Source organism: Orcinus orca, chromosome 2 (assembly GCF_937001465.1).
Source record: "Orcinus orca chromosome 2, mOrcOrc1.1, whole genome shotgun sequence".
Classification (NCBI taxonomy): domain Eukaryota; kingdom Metazoa; phylum Chordata; class Mammalia; order Artiodactyla; family Delphinidae; genus Orcinus; species Orcinus orca.
Window position 1 is genome coordinate 112,665,050 of NC_064560.1, and position 21,749 is coordinate 112,686,798.

The 21,749-nt window shown below is 42.8% G+C and overlaps 1 long non-coding RNA gene across 1 annotated transcript in view; it reads right to left on the reverse strand.

The window, feature by feature from the left end:
- The window catches only part of LOC125963528 (uncharacterized), a 333,066-nt gene extending 312,710 nt beyond the window's left edge, over positions 1-20,356 (reverse strand). Inside the window, exon 1 of the long non-coding RNA XR_007475582.1 lies at positions 20,149-20,356. This is a non-coding gene — a long non-coding RNA (uncharacterized LOC125963528). The remainder of the gene's footprint in view (positions 1-20,148) is intronic.
- Between the last annotated feature and the right edge of the window lie 1,393 nt (positions 20,357-21,749).

Sequence of the window (21,749 nt, forward strand, 5' to 3'; positions counted from 1 at the left end):
GGAGGGAACTGCTTGCTGTGTGGTCTCTACTCCTGAGGCACAAAGGACCCTGCAGCATGGACCTGCAGAGTGTGGGTGTGTTCCCAAGAGCATGGGACCCACATAGGACACAGCACTGGGGTATGACAAGTGCTAGGGCTGCCTCATCTCTGACAGGGAATGTTGCCAAGATCCTGCTCGGGAGGGCGCGGTGGGTGGCCTGGGACGCCAGAGGCCCCATTCCTATCCTGGAGCTTGGACAGTGCATCCCCATGGGCTCCAGATTCACCCCATATCTCAGCCATATCCCTCTGTCCTGTCTTTGGACTCAGGAAAATGACCTCTACTGATCATTGTCCACAACATAGGCCTGGTCCTGTCGGTATTAAGATTCTTTAATTTAGCCGTCCTGGGATAGCAGCTCTTTTTAGGCCTAAGAAGGAACAGCTCAGGAGTGTACAACAATTTCAGATGAAACTAATATTCAATGACTATCTCTATACTGCTAGGTTGTTGACTTCCATTAGTCATTACTCTCCTGGTTTTAGCTCTGATGTGGGGATTACAGAGGAGTCAACATTTAAATCCTCATAATCTGTGTATTTGTAGCATCAGTATCATGACTGACCCATAGTTTTTATGGTTTGGGAAGAGTTATTGATTTCATGTATTATGTGAAGGATTCACAATGATGATAGGGCAATTAAGATGAAAATAATGGCTGGTAAATTGTTCACATTTTCTCTACCTGTGCGTCTATTGTACGTATATGAGTTAGTTTAGTTGTTAATATTAGTGAAATAATATAGAGGACTAGAGAACTTGTTTTAAAAATAACTATTAATGTGTGATTATGAAAATGTAAAAGTTCTTCCATAATCGGCGATGTTGCATCTTGAGAGCCTAGATGAAATTGATATGCCTTAGAGATATACAGGATTTTAGCCTATGATTTAACTTTGAAAAAGTGACATCACTTTTTACTTTTACCTCATTTATTGAGAAAGGCATAATTTTTCTGGTGTTGGCTTGAAACTGGTTGAAAAGGACTTGAGTACTTCCTTATTTTACATTTCCATAGGTAGGCTCTTCAAACATAGTATATGGTGGAGGGCATCCGTGTAACCATTCTAGGTTAGCAGTAGCAGTTTCCACTGCTGATACTTCTCGTTTGGACACAAAAGCTTTTCAGAGTATGAAGGGTATTAGCATTACTGCTGCTATTGAGATGAATGAGTCTAAAGACAAAATATTTCATGTTGTGTGTGCCTCAGCGTACTCAGACTAACGTAGTGACATCCCTGAGAGGCCAAGAAAGTGCTGCAGGACGTCATATTTACTACTACAAATATACTTGTGAAGTGAATTTTTGCTCATGCTGAGTTAAGTGTATAACCTGAGAATAGTGGGAATCAGTGTAGGCAGCCTCCTATAATAGTGAAGACTGCTCCCATGGACATTACGTCATGGAAGTGTGCTACTACATAGTGTGTATCCTGGAGGACAATGTCTGGGGATGAGTTGGCTAAGATGATTGCTGTCAAAGCACCTACTGTAAAAAGAAAAATCAAGCCTAAAACTCACAATATAGTGGGAGGTCATATAATACCTCCGTGAAGAGTTGCTCATCAGGGACTTCCCTGGTGACGCAGTGGTTAAGAATTCACCTGCCAATTCAGGGGACACGGGTTCAAGCCCTCGTCTGGGAAGATCCCACATGCTGCGGAGCAACAAAGCCCGTGCGCCACAACTACTGAACCTGCTCTCTAGAGCCTGAGAGCCTCAACTACTGAAGCCCACGTGCCAGAGCCCGTGCTCTGCAACAAGAGAAGCCACTGCAATGAGAAGGCTGCGCGCCGCAACGAAGAGTAGCCCCCGCTCACCGGAACTAGAGAAAGCCTGCGCGCAGCAACGAAGACCCAATGCAGCCAAGAAAAAAAAAAAATTAAAAAAGAGTTGCTAATCAGCTAGATACTTTTACTCCTGTAGGGATAGAAGTAATTACGGTAGCTGATGCAAAGTATGCTCCAGAGTTGACAGCTATCCCTATGGTAAACATATGATGGGCCCACAAGAGAAATCCTAAAAAGCCAGTGGACGTGACTCATACTATTCCCAAATAGCTGAAAGGCACTTTTCGTCCTAAATAGTATGTAATGATATGTGAGATAATAACAAACCTGGTAGGCCATGAATACAGACTTCAGGGTAACCAAAGAGTCAAAATAGGTGTTGGTATAGGATTTGGTCTCCTCCTGCAGGGTCAAAGAAAGTAGTGTTTAGATTTCTATCTCTTAACAGTATGGCAATTCTGGCTACTCGGACTGACACTGGTAATTATAGTAATATGGCTATAGTTGGGGAAGATTAAACAAATACTGGTGTTTGGTATTGGGATATGACTGCTGGTTTTGTATTAAAGACTATAGTAATAAAAGTAATAGCACCAAGAATTGAAGAGACACCTGCTAAATGTAAGGAGAAAATGGTTAGGTCAGCAGAGGCTCCTGTGTGGGCCAGATTGCTGGCTAGAGCTGAATATACGGTTCCACTTGTACCAGACCCAGCTTCTACTATTGGTGATATGAGTAGGAGTAAGAATGATGGGGGAAGTAGTCAAAAGTTTATATGATTTATTTGGGGAAATGCTACCTCAGGTGCCCCAGTTATTAGTGGCCTAAGTCAGTTTTCAAACCCTGCAATCATAATGGGTACAACTATAAAGAAAATTATTACAAGTGCAGGGACTCTTATGACTGCCTTACAGATTTGGGCATCTCCAAGTAGCGCTCCAGGTTAGCATAGCTCAGCCTGGATTAATATACTTAAGCTGCTGCCTGGTACTCCAGCTCAAGCACCAAATAGTAAATATAAAATGCCGATATCTTTGTGATTTGTTGAAAATAATCAGCAGTGTATGAACAGAGGTAAAAAGACTGAGCTAGCATTCGACTGTAAATCTAAAGGCAGAGATTGAGCCCTCTTTCTCACAAACCCTGTGCTGAATCAACAAATTGAATTGTAACTTCAGAGAAGCAGCTTCAATTCTGCCCGTGATTTTCCTGCCTTTTTTTTCTTTTTTCTTTCTCAAAGGCAGGAGAAGTGGATTGAAGCCAGTTGACTAGAGGATTTGCCTGTTAACTAAGATTTCCTGGGGTTAAAACTCATCAATCTTGTAAGGATTTGGCTTATGTATTCAATGTTTGCTTTGCATTCAATTGATGTAGGATAAAGTCCTGCAGTCCTTATTTTTAGAAATTAAGCAAATTGTACTTGTTTAGGGTTTTGAAAGCTCTTGGTCTAAACTTACCTAAATTCCTAGTCCAGCACCGATAGAATGGGTGTTATGGGTAGTAATTGTGTGGCTATTGTAAGGCCAACTGGCCCGAGGCAGGGGAACACAATCAGATTCACAGGTTGCATCAGACCGAAACTCTCCGGACCACCCAGTTCCAGAAACTGACCTGGAGACTTTCCGGACCACCCAGTTCCAGGAAATGACCTGGGGACTTTGAACCCAGCCTAGCCTTCCCGCCTTTCGAGGGGCGGGACCAACGGTCCCCCAGGATACCCGAAAAGACCACCAAATAAGGAATACCCTGCGCCCTCCCAGATTCACCACACCCCTTTCCCTTCTTCCCCTATAAAGTCTTGCCCAGCCCTCGCCCGGGTGCGACTTCTCTGGCCCCTTTCTCTCGGACCAGTGAACCTTGCCCGGGAGCGCTCCCTAATAAAGCTCACTTGAAGCTCTCCTCTGTTTCGCGGTGCCGTTTGTTAAGATCCGACCTTACAGCTATTATGATTAGTAATGATAGGAAGGTTATTTGTTTTGTATGTTTTGTGTTGTTTATTGACGGGAATATAGTTAATGATGTGGAGTATGTTAGCTGCAAGTAGAAATTTATGCTGAGTACTGTGATGGCCATTAGTGTTGGTAGAATGATATCATTTTTGTTATCTCTTGGATAATTATTCATTTGGGTCCAAACCCTGATAATGGTGGGCAACCTCCTAATGACACTGTAATGGTGAGGATAAGGATTGTGATGGGAGGTGTTTTATCTCATGTGTGTGATAATGATACTCTTGTAGTACATGATCTGGGTATAAATAGGAAGAAGATAGTGTTGTTATGATATAAATTAGTATGTTTAGGATTGTTATAATTGGAATATACGTTATAATAGCTGTTATTCATCCTATATGGGCAATTGATGAGGAGGGTGTAATTTTTTGCAGGTGAGTATGGCTAAGTCTGCCTCAGCCTCCAGCCATGATTTATAATATCACTATGATTAACAGTATGTTTAGGTTGATGGATGGTGACATGTGGTATAAAACTGATAGAGGTGCAATTTTGTCATGTTTATAGCATCAGGCCTGCTCTTCATGGAATGCTTTGAGTTACTTCGGGCAATAAGAAGTGAAATGGGGAAGGTCCCACTTTTTTTTTTTTTTTTGCTGTACGCGGGCCTCTCACTGCTGTGGCCTCCCCCGCCGCGGAGCACAGGCTTTGGACGCGCAGGCTTAGTGGCCATGGCTCACGGGCCTAGCTGCTCCGCGGCATGTGAGATCTTCCCGGACTGGGGAACGAACCCGCGTCCCCTGCATCGGCAGGCGGACTCAACCACTGCGCCACCAGGGAAGCCCCGAAAGTCCTACTTTTGTGACAAGGACGATTGCTATGATAGTGGATGCTGCTAGATTAAAGATTTTTGTAATTCATTGTGTTCTTTGACCAGAGTATATTAGATTAATGATAATAGCCATATAAGTAGTATTGATGTGGATTGTTTTAGAAAATATTTGTTGGATGCTTTTGTAGCTTATGGGTTCATGTTTTTTATTAGAATGGGGATACCATTAACCAGTGTGAGCTTGTTACTACAATTATATTTCCTGAGATAATGGTCAGTAGAATGATAGTAAAAACAATGAGAGTTTATTAGTACAGGAAGGATATACAACAATAGTTTTGGGGTATGGGCCTTGAAGCTTTCTTAGAGAACCTTACTATATAGCATGTGGTGTAAAGTGGTAGCATGGAGAATGTAAAATTCTTAGGAAGAATTCAATTCCAGGAATAAGAGCATTTAAACCTCTATCATTTACTCTTTCAAAGTAACTCTTTTGTCAGACATATTTCTTAAGTTTGTGGTGGGTTGCCTGGTATGATGACAGGTAGTGAAAACTCTCATATACATAGGGCTAATGTTAGTAGTAAAAATATTTTTATAAGGGATGTATATGTTGATCATATCAAAATTGTGGGTAGGATGCTCGAATTCATAGAAAGGAGATTGTTAGATGTGTTTTAATGATGACTTCGGCTGTATATAATTCTGGCACGTAGGGATTGTGGAATGCTCCTAAACATAGAATGTTGTGGAAATGTTTATTATAAGGAAATTGACATATTCTCTAGGAAGGATGGGGTGAATGGGCCTGCTACATTTTCTTCATTGAAGCCAAATACAGGTTTTGATTCTACTTCTGTTACATCAAGTGGGGCTTCGTTGGATTTCTTCTACTGCAGAGATAATCAAATTCTGGGTAGGAGTCAGGAGAAAATTAGTCATAGGTGTTCTTGTGTGATAAATACTGTTGAAAGTGTAAGTGATCCATTTATCAGTAGGACTGAGAATAGAATAACTGCTAACAAGACTTCATGTGAGATTGTGTGTGCTACTGTCCGTAGAGCTCCAGTGAGTGAGTATTTTGAATCTGAAGCTCATCTAGATCAGAGGATGGAATAAATGGCTAGGCTTGATATGGCTAATATAAATAGTATGCCTACATTTATATTAATTAATGGATAAGATATGGGAAGAGGAATTAATGTTGTGAGAGCCACGGTTAAGGCTAGCATTGGGGCAATAATATATAAGTTGATGACGTTGATGGTCATGGTGGTTCTTTAATAAATAATTTGAATGCCTCAGCAATGGGTTGTAATAATCCATAGGGGCTGATGATTTGGGGCCCTTTCTGGATTTGTATATAGCCTAGGATTCTCCATTTAGTTAATATGAGGTATGCTATGGTGAATTAAATTGGGTAATTTGTGAAAAAATGTTGATTATAAACATATTCTTAGGAAGAGGACTTGAACCACTGCAGATAAAGGTTTCAGTTTTACATAATTACCGGGCTCTGCCACCATATCAAACCCTGTTCTACAGTAGGGTATGTATAAATTAATTGAATGTAGATTATATCATCATTTAGTTTGAAGACATTTTGTAAAGTAAGCCGTATTTCCCTTGTCCTTTCCTACTGGGAGAAGTCTATAATAGACAGAAACCAACCAGGATGACCCAGTCTGAACTCCGATCACGTGGGACTTTAATCGTTGAACAAACAGACCATTAATAGCAGTTATACCATTGAAATGTCCTGATCCAGCATGAAGGTCATAAACCGTATTGTCGATATGAAGTCTAGAATACGATTACACTGTTATCCCTAGTCTAACTTGTTCCGTTGATCAGTGTTTTAGAACAACAGGTGATAAAGCATTTTGACTAGCTGGTCTAAATTTTAATCATTCAGAGGTGGTTTTATTCTCCAAAAAATAAATGGCGCATGGGCTCAAAGCGCACCGGATTCAGTAGTTCTGGCTCATAGGCTCAGTAGTTGCAGCCCACTGGCTTAGTTGTTCTGTGGCACGTGGGATCTTCCTGGACCAGGGATCGAACCCATGTCCCCTGCATTGGCAGGCGAATTCTTAACCACTGCATCACCAGGGAAGTCCCAGAATTGCAGTCTCCCTTAAACCCAAAGAATCCATTGAAAATTGTTACAGAAAATAAGACAATAAAATATTGTAAGGACTATAACAGAAGCATATAGTACACAGTTCATATAGACACATCCCAAGCAGTTAACAAAGTATATTAAAAGGGAGGTTGCAATTTTAAAATAATAAAATAAAATATACCCACAAACTCCCAATCTTTCCTGAAAAGTTGCAATCTGAAACCCTACTGTAGGAAGCAGAAGATTCCAGGAGACATTCTACAAATGAAAGATCTAATCCCTGTGGTTGGATAAGGAATTCTGGAAGGAAGGTATCCTCACCCAAGGAGAGCAGGTTCCTATAGTTCTCTAACATCACATCCCTGTACAATTCCCACTGATCTTGGTCCAGGCATTCCCAGTCCTCTTGAGAGAAATCTATGGCCACATCCTGGAATGTCAGCAGTCCCTGAAATTAAAAGTACACAGGCCATGTGGCCACGGGAAGAGTTCATAATGTAACCCAAGAAGAAAACAAGTTAAAAGAACTGGTTTTAATTTAGAAGAGTGTTTTGAATTATCCACTTATATATATATATATATTTACAAAGTAACATTCTATACCTTATTTCTAACTACAAGTAAAGAGTATGACATGTGATCCACAAAACCAGTATAGACTATACTTATCTGGAAAAGAAATTACAAAATGATGGTTTCAACACAGGCATATGCATTTTTGAGTGTTTTATTTATGTCAAACTGGATAAAATGTGTATATTTCTCAGACAGAAAAGACATTTCGAGGTAGAAATGTACCTTTCAACTATTCATGGGTACACAAGCACACTAGGGAGATTGTAAAAGTGCAGATTCTGATTCAGTAGCTCTGGTGGGCCTGAATTCCATTTTTTTAACAAGCTCATTTTTAACTAGTGATGCTGCAGTCTCTAATTCATTAACCACAATTGTGAATAGCAGAGAGATAATCAGGAAAGGTAAAAATTCATATTTAACTTTGAACTTAACGTGTTTTATGGATTTTACACGTTTAATAGAATAGTAAGCACAACAGCAACAATCATTTTTGAATATTTACTATAGACTGTGTATCTTTCTAACTTTTTGTGTAGGATTACAGTAAAAAGGCCTGGGCTGCGGTCACAGTGGGCGGGGCCCCCAGTGCGGGCCGCCCCTCCAGGACCCCCAAAGGGGCCTGCGCGCTCCTGGCGGCTCCCTACCCCCGCACCCCCTGCCTCCCGGAAGGCTTCGGGGCAGAGCCGTCCCACCCCCTGCGCCCAGAATGGAGCCCGCGCTTCCGCAGAGTTGGAACTCCTGGCTTGGGGTCTCTTCGTTCCGCCGTCACTGAACTGCCCCGGAGCCCGAGAGGAGGGCGGCCTCACTGAGGCTGCCGGCTCTGTAGGGGCCCCACCAGCCGAAGCCGCGACAGTCCTTGGGACCGCGCGCCAGGTAAGTGGACGCGGACCCTCCTCCTGGTTCGGTGCCGGGGCGGCAGAGCAAGACCAACTTCTGAGGGGGCAGGGGTTCGCTGCCACCCGCCGCTGCTGTTTAGAAAGAGCTCCCTCCAGCATCTGGTCCTGGGGAACTTTGGTCCCTCCTCTCGCCCCTGCCCTTGGCCTGGCTCGCGGGGCCTGGTGGGCGTGGGGAGGGGGTCGGCCTGAGCGTCCTGAGGGGAAATCTGGGAAAGGGAGGCGCAGGGTCCGGCTGGAGCGTCAGCGCCTCTCCTCGTGACTGCGGGGAAAGCGGCTTAAAACTCAGCCCTAGGCTCGCAGGCCCCTTATTCAACCAAGTCCCTCTGAGCCCCTTCCTCCCAGAATTAAAGTACCAGGGGGGAGGGGACAGGGCAGGGGACTGGCGCAGGTAATGGGGAACATCAAAAGATGATTGTTAACTAAGGAAAACCGGATATGCCAAGTTAAGGAATTTAGCGCTTTTCTTTGTATGGGAGGATGCAAGAGTCTGGGCTCACTGAAATCCTTCCTTTGATATGCACCTCAGCTCTCTGGGGCCTGCATTCTGTATTTGCATATCCTGAGTTTCCTCAGGGCCCACCGGCTCACATTGGAGGGCTGCAAGTGCTGATGACTGTGACATCCTTTGTTTACTGAGATGGCAAGAAATATTCCATTTCTCACAGGCTTGAGGGGCAGACAGTGAAAAAGAGTCGGAGAATCTCACTCAGCATGTACTTTGGCTTACATATAGATAATATTTATACTTAACTGTGCTAATAGAGGTTCTCAAGTCCAGTCAACTTGTACCACTGCCCTCTATGTATTAATTTCATCAATATCATAAGATAAATGCCTATAGAATCGACTTAATCCATTTAAATAGGATAATGATTTTTAAAGGAAACATAATAGAAATATAACAACAAAACCTTTACCACTAAAGGCTGGGTCTGGATCAACCTAAATAATGTTCCATTGTTAAAATATTGAAAGATGTATTCAATAGAAATATCAACAAAAATGACAAATAATAAGGGCAGCAGAATGTTGAAATGTTATATCTTTATCATTAAAGTGGCAGAAAATCATTTATTAGTAGGCACTGGGGGCAGAATATGCCTGATTTTATATCTTTGTCATATTTGTGCAGTTGTTTCAACAAGTAACTTAAAGACAAAATTGAAAAACAAGGAGGTTTGTGCCTGAGATCATGTTGATGTGAAACCAGGGATGGCCACCTTGTGCCAGGTGAGTTAAGTTTACCTGGCAGGTAGACCGCAGAGCTCCTGAGAAGCCAGGGTTGGAATTTTTATGCTGGGTGCCCCTTAGGTTCTGGGACTTGACTGATTGTGAGTCATGTTTCGGGAAAGACCTGATCACAGGAAAAGGGTGGGAATAGAGTGATTTGGGGAGCAGCTAACAACATTCATCACAGCTCATGGCCTGATTGAATTTTAAAGAAATAGGAAAACAAATGCTTCTCATGGAATCAGAGAATGTGAGGGCTGGACAATCCCAGAAAATGAGGAACACCTGTCCCATTTTCCAGATGAGAAAACAGAGGCCCAGCAAGGTGAAATCCCTCACCCAAGTTGCACCCGTCTCTCTTCCCCACTACATACTTCGTGAAAGCAGGACTCTTCCTGTCTTGATCACTGCTGAACCCCAAAGAGGGCCAGGCATCTAGCAGCTGCTTCAAAAATTTTGGTTGACTGTAGGAACAATGCTATTTCTTTCTTTCTCACTCTTATTCAGGATTGTGCCAAGAACTCACCAGGTTGCAATGTAATTCGATAAATGTCATTTTTAATTGAGTTTTGTTGTGATGAGGACTTAGGCTTTGAAGGTAACAGACTTGGTTCAGATCTTGGTTCTGCCACTCAATAGCTGTTTGGCTTTGGGAAAATTACTAAACCTCTCTGAGCTTACTTCCTCCTTTGTAAAGTGGCGATAAAGCTATCTGAGCCAGCAGAGCACCTGCATCAGAGATGTGCACTAAATATTGGTCTTTCTCACTCTCCCACACCATCTCTCTGTTCTTCCCAGAGAAGTTGTACAGAAGTACTTTAAAAATAATAATAATAATAATTTATTTATTTATTTTTGGCTGCGTTGGGTCTTCGTTACTACGCGCGGGCTTTCTCTAGTTGCGGCGAGCGGGGGCTACTCTTTGTTGCAGTGCACGGGCCTCTCACTGTGGTGGCTTCCCCTTGCTGCGCTTGTTGTGGAGCACCGGCTCTAGGCACACAGGCTTCAGTAGCTGGCAGGCAGGCTCCGTAGTTGTGGTGCATGGGCTTAGCTGCTCCACGCCATGTGGGATCTTCCCGGACCAGGGCTCGAACCCATGTCCCCTGCCTTGGCTGGCAGATTGTTAACCACTGTGCCACCAGGGAAGTCCGATATAGTACTTTTTAAAAAGGGGTTTTGATTTATTTCAGATAGTATACATTTTTCTTGTAGAAAAGATTATTCCACTATAGAAACATAAACACGCAAAACCACTACAAATGCAATATTCTATGGGTTAGATATTATCAGTTACATTTTATAAATAATTGGGCAAATGCCAAAGCACTAGCAACTGGGGAGTAAGAGGACTCAAATCTGGGGTGCCCCCACCCCAATTTCAAGAGCAGGGTGTTTTTTTCAAATCTGTATTTCATCTGGTCTTTGTTTCTCATCCATCCTCTGTGTCTGCCTTTCTCAAGAAGGCTCAGATCCTCCGCTTTCAGACCCTCCCGGCTGGCTGTGCTCCAGCTCCCGTCCTGGACCCTCTGCATGCATGGGTGTGCCTGCTCTCCCAGTGCATCACCAGCTTTGCCAGGGAGCTGCTGTATCGTGCACTGCTTGCTGTACCCCAGAGTACCTAGACCCTTCTGGTACATGAAGTACATCCTCATCACCATGTGTGCACGCCCATCCCCTTATCTTATATCCTGCCTCTAAGCCAGGCTTGGGGGTGACTGCAGTGTGCGTTCAGCTATGTTAGGTGCTGGGATGAAAGTGAAGTTCCCAACTTTTGAAGTTGCAGGCTTGAGGGGGGCACACAGTGACTTAAATTCGGGTCACCTGACTTAAAGGGGGGGCTGTTTGATTTAAAGCCAGGGCACCTGAATTAAAGCCTGCGTCCCTCAGTTGCAGGACGAGACCAACTTTGGAGGTGTACGGGTTCGTTCCAAGCCAGCACTGCTGTTCAGGGAGAGCTTCCAGCAGCACCTTAGTCCACGGGAACTTGGTCCATTGTCTTGCCCCTGCCCTCAGAGGGGGGCCACCTGCTCTTATTGAGGAGAATCAGGGAGGGGGAAATGCACAGTCCTGGCTGGAGTTGCAGCAACCCTTGTCTGGTGGCAGGGAAGGTGGGGCAGGGGCTGTGTGGTGTCCTGGGGCTGGACTCACCAGATTGACTCAGCCTCTCAGCCTCCTTACCTCTCACCACACACCCTACAGTAGTTTCCAATAATATTTAATTGTGCCTTAGGTTCTCGGTCTTCAAACTCATACACAGTCTCCCAGGTCCCTTGATTCAGCCAATTCTTCTGTGCTTTTTCTTCTATTAGATGAAGTACCAGAGGGAGGGGCTGGGGGATGGGAGTGGAGGGACCCCGGCAGCACTAGCCTCAGCTGACTAAAGAGAGCCGGGGCCTGCGCTATCACACATGTGTGAGGACCCTTAAGGCGGCATCGAGGGGGCCAGTTAGAGGCAGTCCTTGCTGCCTCAAGTGAGTATGGATCACCGTCAGGTGGGGAGCAGGCTGACTCCTGAGAAGTACTGTTAGGAGGATGTGTTCCTCCCTCGGCTTCAAGGACATGAGGGGGCTTCGGAGCTCCAGTTCCCCTCCAGCCCTCCAGTCTGAATGCACCCCAGAGGCCTTGAAGACCTGCCTTCCTGTCCCAGAACTTGCCAGGCTCCAGAATCCAGACTGCAGAGATAGTGCCTGAGCGCTCCAGCTTAAGAAGTGCTGTCCCTGGGGACCCAACAGTGGAGGGAGGAAGGGTGAAGGGAGTAGGGGGCGGGGCAGGGAGGGGTGACGGCCCTGGGAGACTTTGAGAGGAATATATCCCCACCCCCATCCCCTGCCCGCTGCAACTGACGCGTTGATGCCATAGGATCTCAGGGCCTTTTAGTCAGAGATGCCACTGCTTCTTTACTCCTGTGTTCAGAGCTATGCAAAACCAACTCTCCATCCTCTTGCTGCCTTGCCAGGACCTTTAAAGCACTGTTCTCTTGAAGCACTCATTCCCTAAACTGCAGTTTGGAGCTGTCCCAGCTATTTAAAAGTGTTCTCCTTAAACTGAGATTAAATCCTACTCTTTTGGAAAAACGACCTTCACTTCGGAGGAGATCGTCTTTTCTGCCTATTAATTCCTTCTACTGCCCTCTTAAGAACCCCTGTACTCAAAGAGCTTGGTGATTTATTTTTTGCTTGATGTCAAAAAAAAAAACCTTCCCCCACGCACCCCAAAAAGCTTTCCTGGAACATAAGTGTTTCAAAACCATGACAGAGTTTTGACATTAGTATACATTGGGTAGACTGCCTAGCCATCCCTCCAAGAGCCAGAGGTGAGCAACACCTTTACTTATTTGATTGGATGACCTTCAAGTTTAGGAAGGTCTCATTCTTATGACCCAGCAGATAAGACAGAGCCCTGGATGGCTGTGGCTGTGATTAGATAACTTCTGGTGATTTTATTTCCCTTACTGAGCTGCTGCTTCTAGGTTAAATTCATTTTATTACCTGTCCATTTTAAAAGAAAGACTGACAAAGTCACTGTAATAGGTCAGGAGTCTGAGCTCAGGGTTGGTCAAAAGTACTCACAGGGTGGAAGTTGGATAAAAATAGGTGGATAAAACAGGAGGGTTGGCAAGTACAGCCAGGACACCCGTGTTCATCGTGCATACTAATAAAGGCCAGAATCTCCTCATTTATCTCTGGTGGGAAGTTCTGATGGTTTCACAGGACCAAACTCAAATCATATTCAAACTAGGGGATTTCCCCTGTGCATAAAAGGTAGTATCCATCCCTAGCAGGAGTCACTGCAGAGGAATAAAGATGCAGATGTAGAGAATGGACTTAAGGACACGGAGAGGGGGAAGGGTAAGCTGGGATTAAGTGAGAGAGTGGCATGGACATATATACACTAACAAAGGTAAAATAGATAGCTAGTGGGGAGCAGCCGCATAGCACAGGGAGATCAGCTCAGTGCTTTGTGACCACCTAGAGGGGTGGGATAGGGAGGGTGGGAGGGAGACGCAAGAGGGAGGGGATATGGGTATATATGTATAGAATAGCTGATTCACTTTGTTATACAGCAGAAGCTAACACAACATGGTAAAGCAATTATACTCCAATAAAGATGTTAACAACAACAACAACAACAAAAACCCCAAAAAACTAAGTCCGTCAAGCCAACGGAGACATTGTATGTGTTTACAGTTCAAGAAATCCACAAAAGAATCCTTTATTCTGTATGCAATGAATGGTCCATTCGAAAAGAAAAAAACTTTCTAAAATGTTGTTTTTCCATTTGTTGTTCAGAACATCATTTTTTTACCTCTGCATTTCTTACTCTTCAAAACCAAGTCATGTGAGTTACAGGGAAGCAGCTGATTGATTTAAAGTTGGGTCATGTGACTTAAAAACCAGTGGCAGCTGATTGATTTAAATCCCAGTCATATGACAAGAGGAGGGGGTACTAAAAACTACTTTTTCATCTCTGGCTCAGAATATCATATTTATAACTTGGTTTTTCTTATGATTTAGAAAACTTGAGCTGTCTCTCCTTGGAATCATCAGGAGACAAATACAGTATTTCAGGTTCATTCTTGAAACCAACTTCTCACGGTTAAGGTGTATTGACTAAAAGATCTTCCTTCTTCAAAATATTCCAAACCTCTGTAAAACACTTAATTGTAATTGGAGAAGAAAGAAGAATGAAATCAGGCCAGCAGCTGCAGGAGGCCAAGGCATCCCCCAGGACTAGGGAAGGAGGAGGAGGAAGGGCTGAGAGTTGCCATTATTGCAGACAACCTCCAGAGGGCGCTGAAGCAGCGGCAGAGCCCACCTGCCACTCCCAGTTTGGCACTCCAGGGTCAGATTTGGGTTTGGAGATGGGGTTGCTGTAACCCCAAGGAGGTGAGTAGAGAGGAGTTGATTACTGGTCTCCTCTGACTCTCTGGCCCAAATTGCCTGGCTTCACAGCAGGGACAGAGTTTTGCTTTCAGCAACTGACGGAGCACTTCCAGGCTGGTCGGGTTGCCCAGTGGCCCGACAGCCTGACGGGCTGACTGCGGTGTGACCGCCCTTTGTTTCTGCAGAATCTGTACATCAGGAGGTGCATGGCTTGCGGGATCCCATTCACCACCCTCCCCCCAAGGGGGATGGCACCTTCCCTGGCTGTACCCTATGATCACCAGGTACTTGAAATGGATGCAAGTTTTTTGACTTCAAGGAAAAGCGCACATAACCACTTCTGCCTCATAATGTGTGCGATTTACTATAATGGAAGGACATTATAAAGAACAGGTAGAAAACTCACCTGTTGGTCTCCATGTAGGAGTTTATTTTGCACGAATCCCTCCTACACGAGTAGATAGCAGAGGTTTATTTTTGTTCCTGTGTGTGTAGTTGTGGCAGAGGATGTAGGTATGGTGATTTGAAGCCCTCCAAGAAATATTTTCAGAATTCTCAAGACTTCTCTTGATTGGAACCGAAAGAGACCTGGAAAAGGAGGAGAAGAAAAGGAGGAGGGAGAACGAATGGCTGTTTCTCAGTAAATTCACCTTCCTGGTTGATTGTTCTGTCTTCTCATTTCTTTTAACTTCTATGTATGTCTAATGGAATAATGTAGAAAGGCTGATTTTTATGCTTTAAAAGATTTTACATCACAAAGAAACTAGAAGTGTCTAACAGAACTTATTCAAATCAGTTTTAGATAGAGACTTTGATATTAAATTTGTATACTAAACTTGGTTAATCCATATTTTCTCTTTCTTTTTGAGTGAATATTTGTAACATATTTTTGTACATAATAATTTATCCTAGATATACAAAATTGTGAGAATGGGTAACATTTTTTACCACTTAAATGATTTCTTTTAAATGAATAGATTGTACACTTTAAATACCAATGTTATGTCTTACATGTTGTTTTTTATTTCCTTGATTTCCAAAACTTGTATTTATGTAATTGATTTCTATCTAATAATCTGTCTCCCCTTTATTGTTTCTCTATATCTTATTGATCTATAGTTAATTTACATTATTATATCAGTTTCAGAGGTACAACATAGTGATTCATACATGTTTAGGTTCTTCTCTTTTTATACTTATTATAAAAGAGTGGTTATATTCCCCATGCTATACACTACATAATTGTAGATTATTGATTTTATACATAGTGGATTATACCTCAAAATCTCCTACCACTCTTCTGTTCCTCCACCCTATCTCTCCCTGCTGGTAACCACTAGTCTGTTCTTTAATCTGTGAATCTGTTTTTTTTGGTTGTTGTTTTATTCAGTTTTTTAGATGCCACGTGTAATTGATAACATACCATGCTTGTTTTCTCTGCGGCTTATTTTACTAAGCATGATACCCTCCAAGTCCATCCATGTTCTTGCAAATGGCAAAATTTCATTTTTTGTTGAAGTCATCATAAAAAATCTTTTTTATCCCCTAACCTATTGATGAACACTTAGTTTGACTCTATATTTTGGCTATGGCAAATAACACTGTTATGAACATTGGTGTGCAGTTATTTTTTTGAAATAGTGTTTTTGTTTTCTTCTGATATACCCAAGAGTGAAATTGCAGGATATTATGGTAGTTCTATTTTTAGTTTTTTGTGGAACCTCCATTCTGCTTTCCACAGTAGCTGCACTAATTCACATTCACATCAAGAGTGTACAAGAGTTTCCCTTTCTCCACATCCTCACTAACCTTTGTTATTTGTGAACTTTTTGATGACAGCCATCTGACAAGACTGAGGTGATATATCTCATAGTTATGATTTGCATTTTACTGCCGATTAGCTATGTTTAGCATCTTTGTGAGTTCTGGCTGTCTATCTGTATTTTTTCCTTGGAAAAATGTCTCTTTAGGTCTTCTCATTTTTTTAAAAAAGATCTTGGGTGTTTTTTTGATAATCAGTTGTGTGTGCTGTTTCTGTATTTTAGATATTAACCCTTGCTTGGTCATGTTTTTGGTGTTAATCTCTTATCATGTGCAAATATTTTCTCTCCTTCAGCAGGTTGTCTTTTCATTTCATCTTTGGTTTCCTTTGCTGTGAAAATCTTTTAAGTTTAGTGAAGTCCCATTTGTTTATTTTTGCTTTTGTTTCATTTGCCTTAGTAGACTGAACGTAAAACTGTTGCTACCATTTATGTTGAAGAATGTTCTATATTTTCCTCTAGGGACTTTATGGTTTCTGGTCTTACATTTAGGTCTTTATTCACTTTTGCGTTTATTTTATATATGGTGTGCTAAAATACTCTAATTTTATTCTTTTCCATGTAGCTGACCAGTTTTCCCAGTACCACTTATTGAAGAGACAGTTTTTTCTCCATACTGCCTGCTTTGTCATAAATCAATTAAATATAAGTGTGTGGGCTTATTTCTGGGATCTGTATTCTATTCTAGTGATCTTTGTGTCTGTTTTTGCTCCAGTACGATTCTCTTTGATTACTGTCACTTTGCAGTATAATCTGAAGTCAAGGTGCGTGATGCCTCCAGCTCTGTTCTTTCTCAAGATTGTTTGGCTATTTGGGGTCTTTGTGTTTCTATACCAATTTTAAAATTACTTTTTCAAGTTCTGTGAAAATGCTTTGGTATTCTGATAGGGATTGCATTAAATCTGTAGATTGTCTTTGGTAGTATGGTTATTTTAACAGTATTAATTCTTCTAGTCCATGCACATGCTATATTTTCCCATCTTTTTCTGTTGCCTTCAACTTCTTTCACCAATGGCTGATAGATTTCTGAGTACGTGTCTTACCTGCTTAGGTGTGTTTGTTCCTACATATCTTATTCTTTTTGATGTGATTGCATATGGTATTGTTTTCTTAATTCTTTTCTTTCTGGCAGCTTTGAGTTTTGCTTTTTCTTCTTTTTCTAATTCCTTCAGGTGTAATGTTAGGTTGTTTATTTGATATTTTTCTTGTTTCCTCAGAATAAGCTTGTATCACTATAACTTCCCCCTGTGAACTGCGTTGGCTGTGTCCCATAGATTTTGGATCATTGTGTGTTCATTTTCATTTGTCTCTGGGTATTTTTAGAATCCCTCTTTAATTTCTTCAGTGTTCCTTTCTTCCCCTTTTATTCCCTTCATCTGTGATGTGAGGACTATCTTTAATATTATGTTTGGATTTCTTTCAGTTTTGTGTGTGTGTGTGTGTGTGTGATTATTTTAAGTTGCTGAGCTCTTAATTTCACATGGACACTAACAACGCTGAACTGTTACTCTGCTCCCCCACAGTTACTGAATTTGACCTTATATTTTACATCTACTTGTTTTGTGTGTCCCTTAACTTCTTGTTGTGAATATAGATGATTTTTTTACTGTTTTCTTTCATCCTTCCTATTAGCTGTGTACATGGTTGATTTACTACCTTTGTTGAATATTTGCCTTAACCAATGAGGTTTTTCCTTTAGTAAGTTTCTTTTCATAATTTTTATGTTTCAGTCGTGGCCTTTTCTTTTTCACTTAGAAAAGCCCCTTTAAGATTTCTCATAAAGCTGGTTTGGCAATGCTGAGCTCTTTTATTTTTGCTTCTCTGTAAAACTTTAGATCTCACCATCAAATCTGAAGGAGAGCCTTGCTGGGTAGAGTATTTTTGGTTATAGGCTTTTCCCTTTCATGACTTTAAATATACCATGCCACTCCCTTCTGGCATGCAGAGGTTATCCTGAAACGTCAGCTAATAACTTTAGGCAAGTTCCCATGATTGTAACTTGTTGCTTTTCCTTTGCTCCGTTTAATAGTGTCTTTTTATCTTTACTTTTTTTTTGCCACTTTAATTACAATGAGTCTTGTTGTGGTCCTCTTTGGGTTGATTCTGTTTTGGCCTTACTGTTTCTACTGGACTTTGTTGTCTGTTTTCTTTCCCAGGTTAGGGAAGTTTTCAGCTCTTATGTCTTCAGGTATGTTCTACACTGCTTTCTCTTTCCTTTTTGTTTCTGGGACCAGTATAATGCAAATGTTAGTAAACTTGATGTTGTTCACAGGTCTGTTCAACTTTCCTCATTTCATTTTATTCTATTGTTTTACCGTTCATCTTCAGTGATTGCCTGTACTCTGTCCTTCAGTTTTCTGATTCATTCCTCTGTATCATTTAGTCTACAATAGTTTCCTTTTAGTGTATTTTTCATTTCAGTTATTGTATTCCTTATCTCTGTTTTGTTGTTCTTTAATGGTCTAACTTTTTTCAAACATTCTAACTTCTTGCTCTGGTCGTCGGTTCTTCTCCTGAGTTCTTTGATCATCTTTACAGTCCTTACCTTGAACTCTTTCTTGAGTAGATTGGCTATCTCCACTTCACTTAGATCTTCTTCTGAGTTCTTATCTCGTTCCTTCATTTGGATCGTGTTTCTGTGTCACCTCATTTTTCTTAACTTGCTGTTTTTATTGCTATGTATGTAGTAGGCTCGTTACATTTCCTGACCTTGGAGAAGTGGCCTTTTGTAGGAGGGGTCCTATGTGTCCCAGCAGCCCATTCTCCCCTGGTCACTAGAACTATATGTTCTAGGTGTTCCCCCTATGCGGGCTGCTTGGGCTCTTCTGTTGTGGTGGACTGACTACTGTGGGTGGTCTGGTAGGCTTGGCTGCCCCCAGAGTGCATGTTTGCCAGACTCTGCCTAGTATGGAGGCTGTCTGTGCTGCTTGGTGAGGCTAAATCATAAGGCAGCTGGCTGCACATCTCTGGGGGACACCAGATCTAGTGCTGGATCATTTATGGGTTGAATTGCAGTCCAGGTGATATCAGGGCTAGTGCCCAGTCACTGGTCCTGGGGCTATGATGGCTACTGGGAGGAAGACACAGGTCCTGAGTTCTGGCTGCAGGGCCCAGGAGTCGTAGAGTTGGTGTTGGATCACTGTTCCTGACACAGCTATCTGCAGGGTCTGGGGTATCCCTAATCTTGTGTTGGCATTCTGATGGGCAGGGTCAGGACCCAGCTGAGTCCATGGCTGCTTCTGGCCTGCAAGTGAGTGTTCTGGTCACACCGGCTGCTGGGCTGTGGTATTCCTGGAGCTGGGGTGTGCCTGTTGGTGTATGAGGCTGATCGCACTGCTAGAGCAGGTTTGCTGTTGGGTAAGTCCAAGCTCCATCCAGTCCCTGTGCAGTAAACACCTGCCAATGGTGAGGCTGATTCCGAGGCCAGAGCAGGCTCACTTGTCAGAGGGGCCAGCGATTCTAGGGCTGGTGTCTGTCCATTGAGGTGTGGAGGCTGGTCCTGGGGCTTTTGGTGGCTGGGACCATGTCCAGGGGCAGCTGTGCATTGAGAGGGTCTGAAGGCAGCCTGTTTGCTGGTGGATGGGGCTATGCCCCTGCTCAGTTAGTTGCTTGGCCTGCAGCATCCTAGTACTTGTGTCTATAGTCTGGTGGAAATGGGTAGGACTAGGTCCTGAGGCTAAAAAGATAGAGGGAGGATTCTGAAATTATGCTTGCTGGTACCAGTGGCCACAAGGTAGAAGGAACTCCCCCAAACTGCTGCTGCCAGTGTCTATGTCCCTGAGGCTGTGCTGTAGTTGCCCCTTGCCTCTCTGGGAGGTTCTCCAACATCAGGAGGTAGGTGTGACCCAGTATCCTTTCACATGACTGCTTCTGTTCTGATTCTCGGATCATGTGGGATTTTGTGAGCATCTTTTTTTTAAAATTAATTAATTAATTTATTTTTGGCTGTGTTGGGTCTTCGTTTCTGTGCGAGGGCTTTCTCTAGTTGTGGCGAGCGGGGGCCACTCTTCATCGTGGTGCGCGGGCCTCTCACTATCGCAGCCTCTCTTGTTGCGGAGCACAGGCTCCAGACGCGCAGGCTCAGTAGTTGTGGCTCACGGGCCTAGTTGCTCCGCGGCATGTGGGATCTTCCCAGACCAGGGCTTGAACCCATGTCCCCTGCATTGGCAGGCAGATTCTCAACCACTGCGCCACCAGGGAAGCCCTGTGAGCATCTTTTTCCTGTTTTTTTTTTTTTTTTGCAGTAGGCGGGCCTCTCACTGTTGTGGCCGCTCCGCGGCATGTGGGATAGTCCTGGACCGGGGCATGAACCCGCGTCCCCTGCATCGGCAGGCGGACTCTCAACCACTGCGCCACCAGGGAAGCCCTGTGAGCATTTTTTAAGAGTGGAATCTCTATTTCCCACAACCCTCTGGAACTCTGGAAAATAAGCACTACTGGTCTTCAAAGCCCAACTTTCCAGGAACTCTTCTTTCCAGCACAGGATCTCTGGGTTTGGGAACCTGATGTTGGGTTCATACCCCTTGCTACCTGGGAGCACCTCTGAAATTTTAATTATTTTCCCATTTGTGGGCCACCCACCTGGTGGTATGGGTCTTGACTATATTGAGATTTTCCCCTTCCTTCCTGTCTTGTCGTGGTGCCTTCCTTATGTCTTTAGCTGTAAAACATCTTTTATGGTAGGTCCCGGCCTTTTTCATCAATTGCTGTTCTGTAAACAGTTGTGACTTTGGTGTGCCCATGAGAGGCATCAAGCTCTGGGTCTTTCTATGCTACCATCTAGGACAATCTCTCCACTTCATTCTTAAATCATATTATTTAATTTTTCTTAGTATCTTATTTGATTAGCGACAGTTTGAAATTTATTATCACTCATGTTTACTTCGCCTGTTTTAAAAAATTGAACAGTGCATTCATTCATTTTGAAATGTAGGCAGTGACCTGTGAATTTCCATACCTCAGAAATCTAGGATAGGACAAAAGCCTTTTCTACCCGTGTTACCCTCAAACTCTGCACCCCACCCCAGCCTGGGGATTAACCTCTTGCACCCATGCTCACCTTCTGTTTTTGGACTGTTAACCATCATATTGCATCTGTATGTGTGTTGACAAAGTGAACTCTAGTCTTTCCAGTTTTTGTGTTTTGTTTTTTGGTTTAGGGAACAGTCCTACTGTGAATGTACATTTACTGCTCTGCTGAAGTTCATATATAAACCTGTCAAGCACATTACCAGAATTGGAATTGCTTGTATATATACTTTGATAAATTTTAGAGACAATGGTAGAACAGAAGTAAATTGTATTTCAAATCCCACAATATTCTCACACCATGAAATCCCTTCCCCTTTTAATATATTTGTGTGTAGTTTATCTTTATGTCTATACTGTATTTCCCAGAGATGGGTAAGTGTTATGTTTCTTGCTAGCACATTTACCGTGTTGTTCAAAGTCAGGCGTTTACTGGTTTTAGCATGATCATATTTCCATGAACTCGGAAATATAAGATCTTCTCTCACACTTTTACTCCCTGCTGTTTTATATTGCCCTCCTAATTCTCAGTCCTGGTCTGTCTTTCTGTTCTTCATCAACCTGGATAGGTTATACTA